Here is an 8770-nt window from a genome sequence, read left to right as displayed (position 1 = left end):
ATATATATATATATATATATGTATGTATATATATATATATATATATATATATATATATATATATATATATATATATATATATATATATATATATATATATATATATATATATATATATGTATATATATATACAAGCGAAAGCCAATTAAAACGAAATCTCTTTGCCTTACCTTGTTCAAAAATGTCTGGAATTCAGCAGAAGACATCAGCTGTGAAATAGTTTTTTCTTCTTTTGCAAGAATTTTTCAGCGAATAACTTGTATTTTTCGATTTTCTGGAGAAAGAGTGACAGAATAAAGGTGAATTTTGTGGTTTATGCTTTGTCGGGTGTTGAACGAGAGAAATTTTGAAATTTACCTTTTTTTCACACATTCGAATTCACCGCCATTAATTTGCAGCCGACGGATCGATTGCGCACGCGAGTCGTGACTAATCGATCCTACAATGACAATCCATCGCCAATGCACGTATGCACAAAACATGTAGGACGGTTTTTTTTTAACAAAGTAAATAAAACACAAAGTAAATAAAACACAAACACCCTCATACATGTTTTGTGCGTGACGCGCACTTGTGCTAGGTAGTCGTAGGATCCACTAGTCACGACTTGCTAGCGCGGATGCGCGCCTGGATCCAATCTTCTTGAATCGTACCTTGATATAATGTTTTCATTTCAAAATAAAACCAATTAAAAAAAATCTCCCATAATCTTTACCTCCTCTGATTTTTACATGCCCCGATGACTGATCTGGGGAACGATTTACCGTATGGTGACTGTAACCGAGTATATGCAGATTACAAAAGCTTGCCAAATTGTCAGTCATAAATTTTCTGGAAGAACGTTTTGTCTGATAACATTCTCCAACATCTCTGTACTCCTATCGGGTACACGTTGAAGAAATCCTTTTTCTGGTTGTGGAGTCATAGCATCCGACAACCCAAGTTTTGCGACACATTCGTCGTCCATTGTTCTTTTTGAAGAACAAACTTTCATGGAACTCCACTCTATGATCCGGACCAGCAATTGGAGTTTTGTCCTGCACCAGTTTTGCCGAACAAACATCTCTACAGAACTGGTACCACTGAACGGCAGTTTTGTATCAATGCAATTCATTCTTGCAGATACCGTCACAGTTAATTCGAAAATGAAAAATAAAATTAAACACTAAATAAAATTAAAATTCCATATAATGGCAGCTTGGAGTTTTCTCCAAAGGTTCCTTTCCTGATGGAAAGAGGGTTTTTTTTTTTTATTACTTTTAGCTCACTTTCTTTTGACAAAAACCCGTCAATAGAACGACTAGAATTTTGAAAATTCATTGAATGTGTGCAAGCAGACGGTTTTTTCATTGGCAATGTGTTTTGTTTTCAGATAATCTATAATGTTCTCTGGTGCAAGATACAGCAAAAGTTGCAATCTGGGTGCACACAATGTAAAATAAATTCGGAAAAATAGCAACAACTGCTTCTTTTTAAAGGGTACAAATATTGTGAAGAAGATGATGATAATGATTGTTGTTGATGGGATGGTTCACACACACACACACACACGTAGATAAACCTAGACGAAGTCCCATTTTGGAAGTATGTTTAAAGTTTTTAGAAGACGTATGACAGAGAATTATTCAATATCGTGTTTGCTTCTGTAAGAATCGCTTACTTTAAAGCGAAAAAACAGGACCGACGTATACAACAGGTGTGTATAACCTGCTGCTTCGCTTGTTTTAGCCGTTCATAAGTGATCTATTGTAAACATTTTATACAACGACCATGATGATGTCACATTTTCTATCCGAGTATCGACCTTAAAACACATCCATCCAATTTTGGTCAGAAAACCACCAAAATATGATCGGAGGAGATAGGGTTGAAATTGAGATCGATGAAACGGTTCTGGTCCATCGAAAATATCGATGAGGTAGAATAGATGAGCCATCGAGGGAGACCTCTACATGATAGCTAGACCTGCTAGAAATGGTAGCCAAATCTCCCTCAAATCACACCCTACTCTCTTATCTATGTATATATGTATGTATGAGACAATGAGGGAGACCTCTACATGATAGCTAGACCTGCTAGAAATAGCACCCAAATCTCTCTCAAATCACACCCTACTTTCTTATCTATGTATATATGTATGAGCCAATGAGGGAGACCTCTACATGGTAGCTAGACCTGCGAGAAATAGCACCCAAATTTCCCTCAAATCACACCCTACTCTCTTATCTATGTATATATGTATGAGCCAATGAGGGAGACCTCTACATGGTAGCTGGACCTGCTAGAAATAGCAGTTAAATTTCCCTCAAATCACACCCTACTTTCTTATCTATGTATATATGTATGAGCCAATGAGGGAGACCTCTACATGGTAGCTGGACCTGCTAGAAATAGCACCCAAATCTCTCAAATCACTCCCTACTCTCTTATCTATGTATATATGTATGTATGAGCCAATGAGGGAGACCTCTACATGGTAGCTAGACCTGCTAGAAATAGCACCCAAATTTCCCTCAAATCACACCCTACTCTCTTATCTATGTATGTATGTATGAGACAATGAGGGAGACCTCTACATGGTAGCTGGACCTGCTAGAAATAGCAGTCAAATTTCCCTCAAATCACACCCTACTCTCTTATCTGTGTATATATGTATGAGCCAATGAGGGAGACCTCTACATGGTAGCTAGACCTGCTAGAAGTAGCACCCAAATCTCCCTCAAATCACACCCTACTCTCTTATCTATGTAAATATGTATGTATGAGCCAATGAGGGAGACCTCTACATGGTAGCTAAAGGATTTGTATTAGAAAGAGGAAATTAGATTTTATTAGGGAGAAAATGTTTAATTCTGTTGTTTTATGGATTTTATTCTTTATTAGGAATTTGTTGGAGTGAAAAAATGACGCAGTGACCTAACAAATTGTATTTAGAATATTAATTGCGATTGTTTAATCTAAGAAATTTGGAATTGTGTAAATGTATGAATTTCAAACATACACACACACAGAGAAAATCTGCCTTTTATAGTGTAGATACATATATATACATATATAGATATAAATATACATACATACATATATATATATATATATATATATATATATATATATATATATATATATATATATATATATAGTTTTAGGGAAAAGAATTTAATCGAGTTTTTACCTATAAATTTGGATTTTTATCCCTAATATTATTATTATTATATATACATATATATATATATATATATATATATATATATATATATATATATATATATATATATATATATATATATATATATACATATATACATATATATATATATATATATATATATATATATATATATATATATATATATATATATATATATATATATATATATATATATATATATATATACATACATACATATATATATATATGTATGTATGTATGTATGTATGTATATATATAATACAGAATGGGACAAGAACACAAAACATCCAGACAGGTGATACAAAAAAGGGAACAACAAAATATCCAGGTAGACGATACAAAGAAAACAAGCACGAGTCGTTCGGAGTTTTCTTTCCTCAGTCGAGTTCCAGATTATCTTTGCAATTTCGGCTGGTTATACTCGAGATCGCTCCAATCTGGCCAGCTCCAAGAAAAAACTAAGCTAAGAGCATTAGATTCCTTGGAAGAAAGCAGCGAATACATACGAAAACAAGGACGGAAAAAAACGGAGAATGTTACACAAGTACAAATAACAGGACATAACAACAGGTGTCGTTTGACTAAGGACGAATTAAATTAAGCTGGCGTGTGTGGAAGTAAAGCCTTATCGGTCAGATGGTTCCGCTTTCAGTCCTACAGCGCGGCACCTTGGGCAAGTGTCTCCTACTGTAACCTCGGCCCGACCAAAGCCTTGCGAGTAGATTTGGTACACAGAAACTGAAAGAAGCCTGTTGCATATGTGTGTGTGTGTGTGTGTGTGTGTGTGTGTGTGTGTGTGTGTGTGTGTGTGTGTGTGTGTGTGTGTGTGCGTGCGTGCGTATGTGTGTCTTTCTGTCTGTGTTTGTCTCACACTACCGCTTTCCAACAGGTGTTGGTGCGTGTGCGGCCCCCGTAACTTAGCAGTTCGGCAAAAGAGTTTGATAGATTAAGTACCAGGCTTTAAAAAAAAAAGTTAAGTACTGAGATCGATTCATTCGACTAAAAATTTTTCAAAGCGGTGCCCCAGCTTGGCCGCAGTCTAATGGCTGAAACATGTAAAAGTTAAAAGATACGCACTTAAATCATAATTAAATTTAAATGAGGTGTATACTATTTATAACGTATACACAAACGCTGAATTATACTAGTTATAATATTTTGTTTTAAAGAAAATACCCAGAGGCTCGTATGTTAATAAAAAAAAATATTTAGTTCGATCAGAGTGTCGTTGGCGGATCATCATACACCGATATCTCGAGTTCATTTCATCTCTTCAGTTACGAACACTCCTGGACAATCCGGGCTAAGCCAAAAAATATTTACTGCGGTAAAGAAATTGGTGAAATTGATTTGTGTGAAAGGTTGTCCGGTTAAAATTAAAGGAATATTGTTGTAAAGCGGTCTTTTGCCACTGTTTTATCTGTCTTTTGACGATGGTTGTCGCTCTGGCAGATATTATTATTATCCTCAAAAGGTTGGAGCGTCATAACGTTCACTCAGTATCACAGTATGATTACTATATCAGCACAGACACGACTATCAACACAGTCTACACCTACTCTCGACCTTCTGACCTTTTCACCTTCTACTGTCGATCGGCTACTGGTCTATTTATAATGGCTGGCTACTTACCACTTTGTACCCAGAGGCGTGTACAGTTTCGCTATACAACAAATGTACACATTTACAACATTACATTAAAATAACAATATGTGTAGCATATATAATACAGGGTGCGACAGAAGTAACTCCCTTTTGCATTTCAGTTTTCTAGTTTCCAATTTAATTTCTTTTTTTATTTCCTAAAACTTCTGCAATTTTTTCATTAGTTTATTATTCGTTTCTGTAAGTAATGAAATAAATTTGTGTTCAATAAAAAAATTACTTAATAAACATTTATATACTATAAAAGTTATTAAATACAAAAAAAAAAGCGTTACTTCTGTCGCACCCTGTATATGTGCAAACGTAAACATACAAATCTATCATTTTCTAGAAGTTTCTCCGAGACAAAATAGTAATGCTGACTGTGTTCTACTTTGTATATACATTATACAATTTATATAAATTGGTCTCTCCAGTAGTGTTACACCGCTAGACTTAGTGTCTATTTAAGCAATGTATTCGTAGATAGTTGGATGCAGTGCTGATGAGAGAGCAATACCTCCTGAAATATGCATATACACCCATTACCTATCATTCTTTCTTCGATCGCATTGTTTACAAAGACATATTCGTATACGAAATGTAGTAACTTTTAATGCTGGCTCTAAATTCTACAGAAAACCTGTAAAGATAAACTTAAAAAGGAAAATAACGCACTGCTAACACAAACGTAGGACACAGTATTGGCTTATAAACCTTTAATATATCTGGTGGTATATTACGGTGACAAAACGAAATACTGTGTCCCTACAAGCAATTAATATAAATTTTAACCACATGGTTCTGGGTTCAGTCCCACTACGTGGCACCTAGGGCGAGTGTCTTCTACTATAGCCTTGGGCCGACCAAAGCCTTGTGAGGGGACTCGGTAGACGGAAACTGTAAAAAGCCAGTCGTGTGTGTGTGTGTGTGAGTGCACGCGTGTGTGTGTCCCACCATCACTTGACAACCGATGCTGGTGTGTTTACGTCCCCGTAACGTAACGTTTCGGCAAAAGTAACCGATAGAATAAGTACTAGGCTTACAAAGAATAAGTCCTGGGGGTCGATTTGTTCGACTAAAGGTGGTGCTCTAACATGGCCGCAGCCAAAATGGCTGAAACACGTATAAGAATAAAAGAATAAAAGAATCGTAAATTTCTCAGTATTTACTGGGTCTAATATAATACTTATTAAAAAAAGAAAGAAAAGAAACGAATTTATTTTCAAATGTAAGTGTTTCTTACGTTCCAAAACGACTTCGAGATTATCTCCGTAATATTGCCTTGACGGCAAATCGTACTCGAACTCCGATTAATAGGGTAGAATTATCTGTTGTAAAAGATAAATTCGACAAAAGAGAAATTAATTTTAGTGGTAATCCTCGCGACATGTCAATTTTCTCTCGTCTTTCAACAATGTTAACTTTTCTCCTAATCTCATTAATATCTTTTGTTTGTGACTGTTGACAATTTTATTTTATAGCGTTAAATATTTATATTTCGGGTTCATGAAATGTGCATTAAAAAGTCAGTATTGGAGCAAAGGTTTGTTTTTATGAATATCTATTTTAGATACGATTTTAAGGGAAAACGAAAAAAGAAAAAATATCGATTATTGATTAGAATGGTGGTCCATTAATTTTAATAACAATATGAGACAATCACATCGCTCTGGAAAAATCATTAACTTACTTTTTGATATTGAAATTAAATTAAGAAAAATTATTCACTAAAACTGTTTTATTGGATCGGCATATCTTTATATATATACATACATATATATATATATATATATATATATATATATATATATATATATATATATATATATATATATTATTTTTGATTATTATTATTGTTATTATTATTATTATTACTATCTCAATAACTCTGTTATATAAAATTCTACAGTTATTCATTTAGCAATTGCTTACGTTCAGTTATATATCTCCTCATAAAATGCTAAGTTTGGTGGAGAAAGACAGACAGAGGGAAAGAGATAGAAGTATAGAGAGGGTGAGACAGAAAGACGTTTGAATAAAGTTTCAAAAAGATCGATGTTATGTTTGAGCTTTTTGTTATATGAAAACGAAAAGAAAAGGAATGAGTTTCAAGTGGGAGGAATATAAGGAAATAAAATAGAAAATGGCTGGGGTTTTTTTCGTTTTGGTTTTTGGTTATGGTTTAGAAATTATTTGTGCGCCTTTGTGTGTGTGTGTGTGTGTGTGTGTGTGTGTGTGTGTGTGTGTGTGTGTGTGTGTGCATATCCTTGTGTTCTTGTGCCTGTGTTTGTCTCCCACCACCACTTAACAACTGGTGGTGAAGTGTTTACGTCCCCGTAACTTAGCAGTTCGGCTAAAGAGACAGTAGAATAAGTACAATGGGTGAGGCTGGAATGTTCCTGGCTTTGGGTAAAAGAAAATAGAGGAGGATCAGTTAATTATGATTTTATTCAACATATTCCCCTTTCAGATTCACACACTTATTGCATCGGTCCTTCAGTTTTTCTAAGCCCTGTGAAAGAACTGGGAAGATAGGGCCTCCAACCAGGCCTTTCACGATACCCTTAAAGCCAGGAACTTTTCAGCAACTCTTCATAAGTACTAAGGTTGATTTATTCAACCAAAACTTCTTCCATACGGTGCCCCAGCATGGCCAGAATCTAATGACTGAAACAAATAAAAAGAAAAATATAAGAATGCCCAATTCACTGCAGTTTGTCATAGAGAAAAATTCTCAGATCAGGCAAAATGTGTTAAAACATCAAAGTCGTTTCAACCTTTCCTTCCCATAAACGCATTTCGAGCTCTTTATGTTCTCATCAGTATCAGATGCCAAATGGAATGAAATTGACATGACTGGAAGCCTTCAAGAATTTTTCTCATGGCAAACCACAGCAAAAAATGTTCTTTCTACAGCTCAAATACGTACATATTTGCCCTGCTTTGAGACATATTTAACCAGAACTAAAAGCATGTTTATTTCACATCTCTGCTTCATGTACCAGCCATGTATTTCTGGTTTATTTGAAATTAAGTTTCACCTTTTTATAATGCCCCTACATTTTTAGCTTCACTGTAAGAAAGAAATAAAATGATTACACCAAAGGTTTTATTTTTATGGATAGTAAAAAAATAGTTGTCATTTGTCTGGTTTCTAGTCTTTTAAAACCTTCATCAGAGGAAGAATAGCTATCTGTCAATGAAGAGGTTAGTTGCCCATTGCTTTATATAATGTATACAATCTAGGACTCAGTTAAACTTGTCAGTCTGATTTGCATAACACAGTGTACACTGACAACACGGATGCGCAGCTTTCAGCATATTCATTTACCTAGCTTTTTGGATAATTTCAAACATAATGAGTACATTTTTAATAAACATCCAATTTTATTTTGCTGTAAGAAATATAGAATTTAGTTACATAAGTTTCCTTTCTTTTAGTTTGTATTCATTATATAATATAAGATTGTAACTTCTTTGTAGTCAAAACATGGAATTTTTTTTTCTTTTTCCTGCATAGAACATTATCAAAACTGCATTCAGATAATTAATTTTCTTTTCAGATAGCAGTAAATACTTAAGTTTTGTTCTGTACTACTCACATAGCTGTTAATAGTGTTATAATGAGAAAGTGGTGAGTTGGCAGAATTGTTAGCACACCGGGTAATATGCTTAGCAGCATTTTATCTGTCTTTACGTTCTGAGTTCAAATTCTGCGGAAACTGGCTTTAGGTTTCATCCTTTCAGGGTCAATAAATTAAGTACCAGTTGAGTTCTAGGGTTGATGTAATCAACTTAGATCCTCCTCCGAAATTGCTGGCCTTGTGCCAAAATTGGAAACCACTATTATTATCATTTAGGCAAAGGTGGCAAGATGGCTGAATCATTAACACGCTGGGCAAAATGCTTAGCGGCATTTCGACCATTCTTTAT

The sequence above is a fragment of the Octopus bimaculoides genome, chromosome 22 (genome assembly GCF_046866305.1).
Source record: "Octopus bimaculoides isolate indiv1 chromosome 22, ASM4686630v1, whole genome shotgun sequence".
Taxonomy (NCBI): Eukaryota; Metazoa; Mollusca; class Cephalopoda; order Octopoda; family Octopodidae; genus Octopus; species Octopus bimaculoides.
This window is presented reverse-complemented; position numbering follows the sequence as displayed.